This window comes from Bos grunniens, chromosome 21 (genome assembly GCF_055505025.1).
Source record: "Bos grunniens cultivar Pamir isolate PY7600 chromosome 21, Bosgru_T2T1.0, whole genome shotgun sequence".
NCBI classification, from domain to species: domain Eukaryota; kingdom Metazoa; phylum Chordata; class Mammalia; order Artiodactyla; family Bovidae; genus Bos; species Bos grunniens.
The window spans coordinates 45,305,948-45,319,678 of record NC_141185.1 but is presented as its reverse complement, the minus strand read 5'-3'; the positions used below and the strand labels follow the sequence as shown (position 1 = coordinate 45,319,678).

Below are 13,731 nucleotides of genomic sequence, written 5' to 3'. Positions count from 1 at the left end.
TGTAGAGACAGACAGCAAGTGGCCTGATTCCAGCATCCCAGGCTTCCAGCAGGAGGTGGCCACACTGGAAGCCTTTTGAAAAAGTACATTCTTTATCAGAATAAAAATATACCATTTTAATTCCAAGCATCCTAGTTATTTGCAAACCTAAAATATTCTTAAAAGCTTCAAACCATGCTTTTATAGTTTCCATTGGTTCCTTTGGCTCAGATCTTCTAGGTAGAAGCAAGCCATTATCTCAAATTATTTTCTTCTAATTCTGTTATTTGTTATTACATGAACGAAGGATCACACTTGAAAATAAAATTCCTGCAAAAGATTAGTGACTCAAACAGCACATGAGCTGCAGGTAATTTTTCTTCCAACAGTTGCATTTTTCTCCATGAAGAAAACAGAAAACATAGGCCCACTGATTTTTTTTGCTTCTCCGTTCAAACTGAGCTAGAATTAAATTGATATTCGTATCAACAAGTAACAGTTTTTGAGGTTTGAAATGTCACACCAGAGAAACAGGACCTGGAGAAAAGGGAATGTTCCTAAGCTGCTGGAGAGAAACCACATCCTAAAAATAAGGCTAAAATTCAAATTGGATTTAATTATGACAGTATGTGGTTACATGGAGTATGAACCAAGAGTCTAAATATAGCAGACAATATATGAAAACAAATTTGACATCTCAGATGTAAGAGTAAGGTTTCTTGTGAGATCTGTAGCTGGTATGCACATACTTCATGTATCTTTTCAAATTATAGCTTTGAATGGATGTATGGCTGGGGATGGGATTGCTGGATCATATGCTCTTTTTGTGTGTGTGTGTGAAACTGCCATACTGTTCTCTACAGTGACTGCGCCAATTTACATTCCCAGCAACAGCGTAGGAGGGTTCCCTTTTCTCCACACCCTCTGCAACACTTGTTATTTGGACATTTTTAAACGATGGCCTTTCTGACCCGTTTGAGGTGGTACCTCACTGAAGTTTTGATTTGCATTTCTCTAACAATTAACAATGAGGCGCATTCAGGATGAATCTTTAATTTTCAGATGTGTAAAATAAATTAGGTTTGACATCTCAACTTGACAATTTTTTCACAGATAAGAATTTATGAAATATTTAGTTATTTCCTTTCTTCTTAGTCTAATGATAGGGACATGCATTATCATGTTAATCAAGGCGATGGGCTCAGTTTTGCATCTTTGAGCTGTTTTAAAGATGTGCACTGCTTCCTTCAAAGGGAAGGCTTGTGGTGGGACCAAGTTCCACCACCCAATACAAGCTGTTCCTTGAGCGAATACAGTTACTACCGAGGGGGCACATGGTGAGACCACCACGTCTACTGACCCTTCCCACATCTCAGGCCTCAGTGTGACCTTTCCATTTGAGGTTTAACAGTTTGCTCTGGTGATACAGCTTGACCTCTTTCTGTATGACTAGGTGAATTGTTAAGGACTTTTTAGGATTCTACTGGAGCTTCCAAGGGTGGTAAAGAACTGCCTGCCAGTGCAGGAGACATAAGAGACACTGGTTTGAACTCTGGGTCAGGAAGATCCCTTGGAGGAGAGCACGGCAACCTATTCCAGTATTCTTGCCTGGAGAATCCCATGGACAGAGGAGCCTGGTGGGCTATGTTTCATAGCGTCAGAGGGTCGGACATGACTGAAGGACTTAGCACACAGACGCTCACCCTCAGGAAAGGCCCTGCAGCAGATACTGCAGAGATAAATTGCAAACACAACCAACTTTCAAGAAGCCAATGGCAAAAGGTAAATTTCCCTCACACCCTTAAGGAAAAAAAAAAACCAAACTGCCACAGGACAATATGCCCAGCATCCCTAATTATTACAGGAGAAATGCCAATCAAAATGACAAGAAATCAAATCCAACCTATCAGAATGGCCATCCTCACAAGTCTGCAATAATACATGTGAGAGAGAGCTGGGTAGTGATGGAACCTACCCGACACTATCAGTGGGAATGGAGATTGCCAACAGCCCTAGAAAGTACAGCTTCCACATGCTAGAAAAAGATCTTCAGAAAAACTAAGCCTAGACTGACATACTCTCACATGGGCTTATATCTAAAAAACCACCATTCAAAAATACACATGCACCCCAACATTCACTGCAGCCTTACTTACAATAGCAAAACACAGACCCAGGAAAATATGTTCACTGACAGATTAAAGCTTAAAAAAGATGCAGTACATGTATAAAATGGACTATGAAAAACTGCCACTGAAATTATGAAACTATGCTCCTGGGATGGACTATTGCCACAAGGATGGACCTTGAAGAATTTTACACGAACCAAGTCAACCAGTCAAGGAAAGACAATAGTATCCCTATCTCCCTTCTGTGCTAAAGGAGAAAAAGAGTTGCAAAGGAACTAATTTACAACACAAAAAGAGACTCTGAGAACTCAAACACAAAGTCCCCCTCTGCAAAAAAGAGTGAAGGCCAGGGATGAATTAGAAATTTGGGAATAACATATATACAGGAAGGACTTCCCTGGTGGCTCAGACGGTAAAGCGTCTGTCTACACTGAGGGAGACCCGGGTTTGAGCCCTGGATTGGGACGATCCCCTGGAGAAGGAAATGGCAATCCACTCCAGTACTATTGCCCGGAAAATCCTATGGACAGAGGAGCCTGGTAGGCTACAGTCTATGGGGTCGCAAAGAGTCGGACACGACTGAGCGACTTCACTTATATACAGGATATGTACCTTTAATAGATAATCCATAAGGACTATCTCCTACCTTCCCTCCTTCCTTCCACATATACAAAGAAATCCGTGTCTCTAACTTATACACAGAAATCTGTAATAGAAAATCCACAAGGATTATTTTCTTTCTTCCTTATATACACAGAAACCAGTATCTCCAATAGATAATCCATAAAGAGTATCTCCTCCCTCCCACATAAACACAAAATCTGCATCTCTAACATATACACAGAAATCTATATCTGTAATAGACAATTTACAAGGATTATCCCCTTCCTTCATTCTTGCCACATTTACTCAGAAATGTGTATATCTAACAGATACTCCACAAACACCTGATGGTCAGCACAGGGAACTTTGCTTGAAATTCTGCAATAACCTCTAGCGTAAAACAACCCAAAAAAGAACAGATATCCTGTATATACTCACATGTCATAATAGAATCAGGTGGTTGTATACTGATGACAAGCAAAAATGGCAAATCAACTATATTCCCATATAGTATTATCATTAGATTAAAGAAAAGGAAAGAAAATCAATGCCTAGTTAATTTCCTCCCACCTCCCTGACTTGTGCTGCTATCCCATCCGTGAAGTCTGAGCAGCCTTGAAACCTTGACTGCCCTGGAGTGGTGTCAGACAGCTGGGCAGGGTGTCCTTAACTGAATACTGTCTGATTTGCTCTGACTGGGACCAGAGTCCCTAGTATACCCAAAGTACGGTCAACCATCTGGCCTCAAACCCTGGAAAAGTAACCTAGACTCCAGGTCTATTGGTGCTGTGGTCCCCAGTTCAAGCCTCCTTCCTGAGGATACAGTCTCCTAAGCAGCTACCTCAGCAGGGAGGTGGTGCCCCAGGTAAGCATGAGTCTGGAGGGAAGGGGTGAAGATTCAGGGGGAAGAAGTAGTGAGACACAGGCCCTTGGGTGTTTGTTCATGTACTTTACTTCACTTCAGTCGCTCAGTCGTGTCCGACTGTTTGCAACCCCATGAACCGCAGCACGCCAGGCCTCCCTGTCCATCACCAACTCCCAGAGTTCACTCAGACTCACGTCCATCAAGTCAGTGATGCCATCCAGCCACTTCATCTTCTGTCGTCCCCTTCTTCTCTTGCCCCCAATCCCTCCCAGCATCAGAGTCTTTTCCAATGAGTCAACTCTTCGCATGAGGTGGCCAAAGTACTGGAGTTTCAGCTTTAGCATCATTCCTTCCAAAGAAATTCCAGGGCTGATCTCCTTCAGAATGGACTGGTTGGATCTCCTTGCAGTCCAAGGGACTCTCAAGAGTCTTCTCCAACACCACAGTTCAAAGCATCAATTCTTTGGCGCTCAGCCTTCTTCACGTCCAACTCTCACATCCATACGTGACCCCAGGAAAAACCATAGCCTTGACTAGACGGACCTTTGTTGGCAAAGTAATGTCTCTGCTTTTGAATATGCTATCTAGGTTGGTCATAACTTTCCTTCCAAGGAGTAAGCGTCTTTTAATTTCATGGCTGCAGTCACCATCAGCAGTGATTTTGGAGCCCAGAAAAATAAAGTCTGACACTGTTTCCCCATCTATTTCCCATGAAGTGATGGGACCGGATGCCGTGATCTTCGTTTTCTGAATGTTGAGCTTTAAGCCAACTTTTTCACTCTACTCTTTCACTTTCATCAAAAGGCTTTTGAGTTCTTCTTCACTTTCTGCCATAAGGGTGGTGTCATCTGCATATCTGAGGTTATGGATATTTCTCCCTGCAATCTTGATTCCAGCTTGTGTTTCTTCCAGTCCAGCGTTTCTCATGATGTACTCTGCATATAAGTTAAATAAACAGGGTGACAATATACAGCCTTGACGAACTCCTTTTCCTATTTGTAACCAGTCTGTTGTTCCATGTCCAGTTCTAACTGTTGCTTCCTGACCTGCATACAAATTTCTCAAGAGGCAGATCAGGTGGTCTGGTATTCCCATCTCTTTCAGAATTTTCCACAGTTTATTGTGATCCACACAGTCAAAGGCTTTGGAATAGTCAATAAAGCAGAAGTAGATACTTTTCTGGAACTCTCTTGCTTTTTCCATGATCCAGCAGATGTTGGCAATTTGATCTCTGGTTCCTCTGCTTTTTCTAAAACCAGATTGAACATCAGGAAGTTCATGGTTCACGTATTGCTGAAGCCTGGCTTGGAGAATTTTGAGCATTACTTTACTAGCGTGTGAGATGAGTGCAATTGTGCGGTAGTTTGAGCATTCTTTGGCATTGCCTTCCTTTGGGATTGGAATGAAAACTGACCTTTTCCAGTCCTGTGGCCACTGCTGAGTTTTCCAAATTTGCTGGCATATTGAGTGCAGCACTTTCACAGCACCATCTTTCAGGATTTGGAATAGCTCAACTGGAGTTCCATCACCTCCACTAGCTTTGTTCGTAGTGATGCTTTCTAAGGCGCACTTGACTTCACATTCCAGGATGTCTGGCTCTAGGTCAGTGATCACACCATCGTGATTATCTGGATCATGAAGATCTTTTTTGTACAGTAGTTCTGTGTATTCTTGCCATCTCTTCTTAATATCTTCTGCTTCTGTTAGGTCCATACCATTTCTGTCCTTTATCGAGCCCATCTTTGCATGAAATGTTCCTTTGGTATCTCTGATTTTCTTGAAGAGATCCCTAGTCTTTCCCATTCTGTTGTTTTCCTCTATTTCTTTGCATTGATCGCTGAAGAAGGCTTTCTTATGTCTTCTTGCTATTCTTTGGAACTCTGCATTCAGATGTTTATATCTTTCCTTTTCTCCTCTGCTTTTTGCTTCTCTTCTTTTCACAGCTATTTGTAAGGCCTCCCCAGATAGCCATTTTGCTTTTTTGCATTTCTTTTCCATGGGGCTGGTCTTGATCCCTGTTTCCTGTACAATGTCACGAACCTCATTCCATAGTTCATCAGGCATTCTATCTATCAGATCTAGGCCCTTAAATCTATTTCTCACTTCCACTGTATAGTCATAAGGGATTTGATTTAGGTCATACCTGAATGGTCTAGTGGTTTTCCCTACTTTCTTCAATTTAAGTCTGAATTTGGCAATAAGGAGTTCATGGTCTGAGCCACAGTCAGCTCCTGGTCCTGTTTTTGCTGACTGTATACAGCTTCTCCATCTTTGGCTGCAAAGAATATATAGCTGCTGCCAGAAAAGGCCCTACGGTAGGTACTGCAGACATAAATTCCAAACGCAACTGACTTTCAAGAAGCCAAATGTGACAGGTAAATTTTCCTCACACCCATTAAAGAAAAAAAAGGAAAAAACACCAAATGGTCACGGGACAAGATATTCAACATCCCTATTTATTACAGGAGGGATACCAATCAAATTGACAACAAGCAGTCAAATTCCATTTGAAAGAATGGTTATCATAACTTAACTGTATGCAAACTGTAAATGAGGGAGAGAGCTGAGAGATGATGGACTCCCCCTTCTTGCTGCATGGGAGTTGATATTGGCAACAGGCTCTAGAAAGGACAGCCTCCACAGGCAACAATGAAAAATTTCAAGAGAGCTAAGCCTAGGATCTTAATATCCACACCTGGGCCTATATTACAAAACCCATCATTCAAATGACACATGCACCCCAACATTCACTGCAGGGCTACTTCCAATAGCCAAGACACAGACCAAAGATACGTTCCATCGACAGATTAAATCTTGAAGAAATACGGTATATTTATACAGTGGGCTATTACTCAGATTTGAAAAAAACCCATGAAATTATCCCAGTGGTTCCCACAAGGAGGAACCTTGGAGGATCATAAACTAAGAAAGTCAGCAACAGAAGAAGAAAATAGCAGATGCTGTCCCTTATAGGCAAGAAAAAAAAAAAAGAGAGAGAGATCCACAGGAAGTATTTTACAATATAAAAAAAGACTCTGAGATTCAAACACAAAGAATTAAAAAAAAAAAAACAAAACAGGCCAGGGATGAATCAGGAGGTCAGTACTAACATATAGACAGAAACCTGTAGTTGTAATAGATAATCTGGAAAGATTATCTCCTTCCTTACATAGGCACTAAATTCTGTATCTCTAACATACCCACACAGGGAGGCCTGGTGTGCTGCAATTCATGGGGTCGCAAAGAGTCGGACACGACTGGGCGACTGAACTGAACATACCCACAGAAATATGTATCTGTACTAGGTAATCTACAAGGTTTATATCCTGCCTTCTTTCCTTCCTACCATACACATATAGGTAGAAACATTTATCTCTAACATATACATAGAAATCTGTAGCTGTAATAGATAATCCACAAGGACTCTTTCCTTCCTTGTTTCCTTACACATGTACAAAACATCTATGCCTCTAATAAATGTCCCACAGGGAGCTAATGTTCAGCACTGAGAACTTTACTCAACCTTGTTCAATAACCTCTATGGCAAAAGAATCCGAAAAAGTACAAATATGCTATATGTATATGTCATAACTGAATCAGTCCGTTGTACACTGACGACAAGCACAAAAGGCAAATCAACTATACTTCAAAATAGCATTGGCATGAGAGTAAAGAAAAGAACAGGAATGAAAAGTAAAGCCTAGTTTACGCCCATTGACCTCCATAATTTGGGATAGTATCTGATCCCTGGAATCTGGGTGGTGTTGAGTCCCATGGCTGGACTGGGGCCAGCAGAGTGCCCTTCATGAGACACCTTTCAAACCTGTTTTTCCTGGTTTTCCCTGGCTGTGACCAGAATCCAGAGTGCACCCAAAAGATGGTGGCCTGACTCTCAGGCCTAGGGGACCAAGGTGAAGTCACCAAGTATTCAGGTCCTCTGGTGCTGGCGTCCCCAGCTGAAGCCTCCTTTCTGAGAGCGCAGACTCCTTAGCCCCACAGCAGGGAGCCGGGCCCCAGGCTGGGATAAGTCTGGAGTGGGTGGGTAGAGCTTTGGGGGAAGAAATACTGAGACTTATGCCCTTGGGAATTTGCTCAGGCATCAGATCAGTCGCTCAGTCGTGTCTGACTCTTTGTGACCCCATGAATCGCAGCACGCCAGGCCTCCCTGTCCATCACCATCTCCCAGAGTTCACTCAGACTCACGTCCATCGAGTCAGTGATGCCGTCCAGCCATCTCATGCTCTGTCATCCCCTTCTCCTCTTGCCCCCAATCCCTCCCACCATCAGAGTCTTTTCCAATGAGCCAACTCTTCGCATGAGGTGGCCAAAGTACTGGAGTTTCAGCTTTAGCATCATTCCTTCCAAAGAAATCCCAGGGCTGATCTCCTTCAGAGTCCACTCTAATTCAGAGCCCAGGAAGCTGTCTTTCCCCAAGGCTCCGGTTGCATGTGGAATCACAGTTGAGCACAAATAAGTGCTGCCTCCTTGTGGACAGTTCCTATAACTACATGTTGGCCATGACTGCTTCCCAGCACCTCCAATTCACAAGACCTGTGGGGCTCTCAATGACAGATGCCCTCAGGAAAAGCCCTGCAGCCAGTATTGTAGAAATAAATTCCAAACACAACTGACTGTCAAGAACAGATAAAATGTGCCTCACACTCTTTACGGAAAAAAATATAAAATAAAAGACCCAAATCGCCCAGGACAAGATGCTCAACCTATGATTACCATAGGAATCCCAATCATCAATGACAACAAATGATCAATCACCATCTGACAGAATGGCCACCCTGACTGTATGCAAACATTAAACGGGGGAGACAGCCGGGAGATGATGGAACACCCTGATATGTTCTGCGGGAATGGAACATATCAGGGTTCCATTGGAACCCTGGAACTGTTGCCAATGGAACTGGCAATAGCCCCTAGAAAAGACAGCCTCCACAGGCAACAATGAAAAATTTCAAAAGCACTAAGTCTAGGATTTCAATACCCACACTTAAGCCTATATTAAAAAAAAAAAAACCATCATTCAAATGACACATGCACCCCAACGTTTACTGCAGTGCTACTTCCAATAGCCAAGACAGACCAAAGAAACATTTCACTGAGAGATTAAATCTTAAAGAAATGTGGTACATATATACCTTAGGCTCTTACTCAGACATGAAAAACTGTCATGAAATTATGAAATTATGCCACTGATCCAAACAAAGTTGGATGTTAGAGGATCATATATTTAGTGTAGTCAGCAACATAGAAAAAACATAGCAGATAATGTCCCTTCTCCACAAAAATAAGACATACAGGGGAAGCAATTTATCACACAACAGGAGACCCTAAGATTCAAACACAAAGCTTTTGGGGAAAAGAAAAAAAGGGAAGGGCCAGGCAAGTACTAATGTGTACACAGAAATCAGTATCTGTAATATACAATCCACAAGAGTTCTCTTTCCTTCCTTCCTTCCACATGTGCACTGAAATCTATCTATAACATACCCAGAGAAATCTTTACTAGGTAATTCACAAGGATTATCTCCTGTCTTCCTCCTTTTTCTTTCTTCTTTCCCTCCAAGCACATATACAAAGAAACACTTATCTCTAACATACACATAGAAATCTGTAGCTGTAATAGATAATCCAAAAGGACTCCTTCGTTTCTTGCATATATACAAAATAAATCTGTATCTCTAATAAATACTCCACAAAGATTTGATCACTGAGAAATTTACTCCACCTTGTTCAACAACCTCTATGGCAAAAAAAAAAAAATGATAAGTACAAATATGCTACATGTATATGTAATAACTAGTCCATTGTACACAGCAGACAAGCACAAAACTGCAAATCAACTGTACTTCAACATACCATTGGCTTGAGATTAAAGGAAAGAAAAGTAATGCCTAGTTTATTCCCTCCAACCTCCCTGACTTGGGATGCTATCTGACCCCTGGAACCTGAGTAGGCTTGAGTCCCAGAGCTGGACTAGGGTGTGGCTGACACAGTCAGGCAGGGTGCCCTGCATTGAGACCTCTCTTAAACCTCTCTGTCTGCTTTTCTCTGTCTGGGACCAGAATCCCTAGTGCACCCCAACGATGGTGGCCTGATCCTCTGGCCTCAAGGGCCAAGGTAAAGTCACCAAGTATCCAGGGCCCTGGTGCTGGGAGTCCAGCTGAAGCCTCCCTGCTGAGAGTGCGGCCTCCTAGGCACCTCAGCAGGGAGCGGTGCCCCAGGTAGACACAAGTCTGGAGGGGAGAAGTAAAGCTTTAGGGGGAAGAAGTAGTGATATTTAAGCCCTTGGGTGTTTGCTCAGGCACATTCCACTCTAATTCACAGCCCAGGAAGCCAACTACTCCTAAAACGCTCGTTGTTTCTACCTGAGCTGTGTATGAAGAAGTGCTTCCGCCTTGTGGTCATTTCCTGTAACTGCAACTTGACCGCTGGTGCAGACTGGCATCTCCACTCCAATTCACAAGACCTGGAGGGCTGTTAACGACAACTGCCCTCAGGAAAGGTCCTGCAGCAAGTTTTGTAGAAATAAATTTCAGAAATAGCCAACTTTCAAGAAGCCAACGGCAACAGGTAAATTTTCCTCACATCCTTTAAGGGAAAAAAAATGCAAATGGCCACAGGACAAGTTGCTCAGCAACCATAATTATTACAGGAGAAATGCCAATCAAAATAACTAGAAGAAATCATACCCCATCTAACAGAATCACTATCTAGTCTGCAAACAGTTAATGGGGGAGAGAGCCGGGAGATGATGGATTACCCCTACAGGCTTCCGTGGGAATAGACATTGGAAACAGCACTTTGAAGGGACAGCCTCCATAGGGCAGAACAAAAAATTTCAAGAGAGTTAAACCTAAGATTTTAACACCAACACCTGGCCTATATTATGAAAAAACATCATTCAAAATGACACACATATGTACCCCAACATTCACTGCAGTGCTACTTCCAATACTCAGGATACAGACCCAAGAAGTCCATCTACAGGTTAAATCTTAAAGAAATGTGATACATGTATACAATGGACTATTACTCAGACATAAAAAACCACTGAAATTATAAAATTATGCCAATTTTTCCCACAAGGATGGACCTTCAAGGATCATATGCTAAGTGAAGTCAGCAGGAGCGAAGAAAATAGCAGGTGATGGGGAGGTAATTTACAGCACAAAGAGAGACTCTGAGATTCAAATACAAATGTATATCTGATTTAGATGATCCACAAGGATTATCTCCTGACTTCCTTCCACGCACAGAGTCACAGAAATATTTTTCCCTAATACACATAGAAATCTGTCGCTGTAATAGATATTCCACAAGGACCTGATGTTCAGCAGGTCTTTACTCAACCTTGTTCAGTATACTATGTCAAAAGAGTAAAAGAGTACAAGTGTGCCTTGAGTATATTTCATAACTTAATCAGTTGGCTGGACACGGAGAAGCACAAAACTGCAAGTTGGCTATACTTCAAAAGAGCATCGGCACTAGATTAAAGAAAAGAAAGGGAAAGACAAGTAATGGCTATTTTATTCCCTCCGACCTCCCTGACTTGGGTTGTTCTCCCATTCCTGGAGCCTGAGCAGGCTTGTGTCTGATGTCTGAACTGGGCTGGGGTCCAAGCACCCAGGTTATGACAATGAAAATTTTAACAGAAATGGGTAACCATATGATTTTCGCCCCACGAGGTACAATAGCCAACACGGGGAGGCAAGCTAATTATGAATGGAAACAGAGGATGGGGCACATGCACATAATACAATATTTCCAACCATGAATAAGTAAGAAATAATGCCAAGTCCAGCTTCAGGAAAGAAAGAAGAGATAATTATCCCAAGTGAAGTAAGGGAGACAAGGACAGGCAAGTATCCTATGATATCATTTCCAGGTATAAACTAAAGATGGATACAAATGAGCTTATTGCCTGAGACACAGCCTCGCAGACTTAGAAAGGAAACTTCTGGTCAGCAAGATATAAAGATGTGGGGCATGCAGAAATGAGCTGCTTCAGACTAATATATGCACACTACTGTTGATAAAATAAGTGACCAGGACCCACTGTGTAACACAAGGAAACTTACTCCATGCTCTGCAATAACCTATAAAGAAAACATCCCAACAAATCATATCTACATCTATGTGGAAGTGAAACAAGTTGTAGTAGAAGGAAACGGAAAAAACAAACCACCCACAAGATTGTAATTCACTGTATACTCAGTTCAAACGATGGGATGAAAACAGAAAGAACAAAAAAGACATTCTGACTCTGTTCTTCTCAGGACATACTGAGCTGGGCTGGTGTCACATCCCTGGAACCTGGCTGGTTTGGTTCCCAAGGCTGGAGCGTCCTGGGGCTGAAAGAGCTAGGAGCACGTAGCTGGCAGTGTGCCTCCAAAAAGGACCTTCTAAAAGGACCTAGTTGGGGACCATCTGGAGAGCCCCCAACCTCCAGGTACATTCGGGATAAATTAAGAGACTTGAATTAACATATACACATTAATATATATCAAAGAGTTGATAAAAAGTACCTACTGAATAGCATCAGATCAGATCAGTCGCTCAGTCGTGTCCGACTCTTTGCGACCCCATGAATCGCAGCACGCCAGGCCTCCCTGTCCATCACCAACTCCCGGAGTTCACTCAGACTCATGTCCATCGAGTCAGTGATGCCATCCAGCCATCTCATCCTCTGTCGTCCCCTTCTCCTCTTGCCCCCAATCCCTCCCAGCATCAGAGTCTTTTCCAATGAGTCAACTCTTCGCATGAGGTGGCCAAAGTACTGGAGTTTCAGCTTTAGCATCATTCCTTCCAAACGAATCCCAGGGCTGATCTCCTTTAGAAACTGAGTAGCATAGAGAAGTTTATTGAACACACTGTAATCACCCATATGCAGAAAAGAAGGCTAGACTGAATTAATGTCTATGTGTAGCTAAATCGAGTTTCTATACACCTGAAACATACACAATATCAGAAATCCATTCTAGTTCAATAGGAAATAAGGAAATTACATGGGGTGAGGGGAAGAGTGCGGCATGAAGAAGTGCTGCCACCATGTGGCCATTTCCGGTAACAACACTATGAAGAGGTATAAAGAGTTGCTAAAGTCAAAGTCGCTCAGTCCGTCTTTGCAACCCCACAGACTATACAGTCCATGGAATTCTCCGGGTCAGAATACTGGAGTGGATTGCCTTTCCCTTCTCCAAGGGATCTTCCCAACCCAGGCATCGAACCCAGGTGTCCCACACTGCAGGCGAATTCTTTACCCAGCTGAGCCACAAGGGAAGCCCAAGACTACTGTAGTGGGTGGCCTATCCCTTCCAGCGAATCTTCCCAACCCAGGAAATCGAACCCGGGTCTCCTGCATAGCAGGCGGATTCTTTACCAACTGAGCTATGAGGGAAGCCCATGAAAAGTTGTGCTGCTGCTGCTGCTGCTAAGTCACTTCAGTCGTGTCCGACTCTGTGCAACCTCATAGGCGGCAGCTCACCAGGCTCCCCCGACCCTGGGATTCTCCAGGCAAGCACATTGGAGTGGGTTGCCCTTTCCTTCTCCAATGCATGAAAGTGAAAAGTGAAAGTGAAGTCGCTCAGTCGTGTCCGACTCTTAGCGACCCCGTGGACTGCAGCCTACCAGGCTCCTCCATCCATGGGATTTTGCAGGCAAGAGTACTGGAGTGGGTGCCATTTCCTCCTCCATTAGAGTTGTGCTGCTGGGCACTTAATATTCACAAGGATCCAGGTGGGTAGTAAAAAACAGTTGCCCTCAGGAAATGTCCTAGGGGTTATCATTGAAAAAAAATCCAAAACAAGGCAGGCGTTAAAAAAGCCTACTTTAAGATGTAAGTTTAACTCACACCCTTTAAAAAAAAATCTTACGAAACAGTGTCAACATCGCTAAACATTAAAGAAAAGTAAATATAAACTACACCCAGATATCACATCACACTGGTCAGAATAACTATTGCCAAAATCCGCACAAATGAGAAGTGCTGGAGAGGGTGTGGAGACAAAGGGGACACTCTTCTACCCGTGCTTGAGATGTAGATTGGTTAACAGCCATTAAGAAGGCTCTGTGAGGGCTCCTTCAACCATGGGAAGGAGAATGAAATTAGAAAACTCCTTAACTCTCTACACAAAATAAACC

The 13,731-nt window shown here is 42.9% G+C and overlaps 1 long non-coding RNA gene across 9 annotated transcripts in view; it reads right to left on the bottom strand.

Annotated features, from left to right (window-relative positions):
- The window catches only part of LOC147349560 (uncharacterized), a 59,312-nt gene that overhangs the window by 13,504 nt on the left and 32,077 nt on the right, over positions 1–13,731 (bottom strand). Inside the window, exon 7 of one of the 9 annotated variants that reach the window (XR_015149960.1) lies at positions 54–72. The exons of the other annotated variants lie outside the window; for them this stretch is intronic. This is a non-coding gene — a long non-coding RNA (uncharacterized LOC147349560). Of the gene's footprint in view, positions 1–53; positions 73–13,731 lie in introns of those variants that run through there. 9 annotated transcript variants of the gene reach the window in all.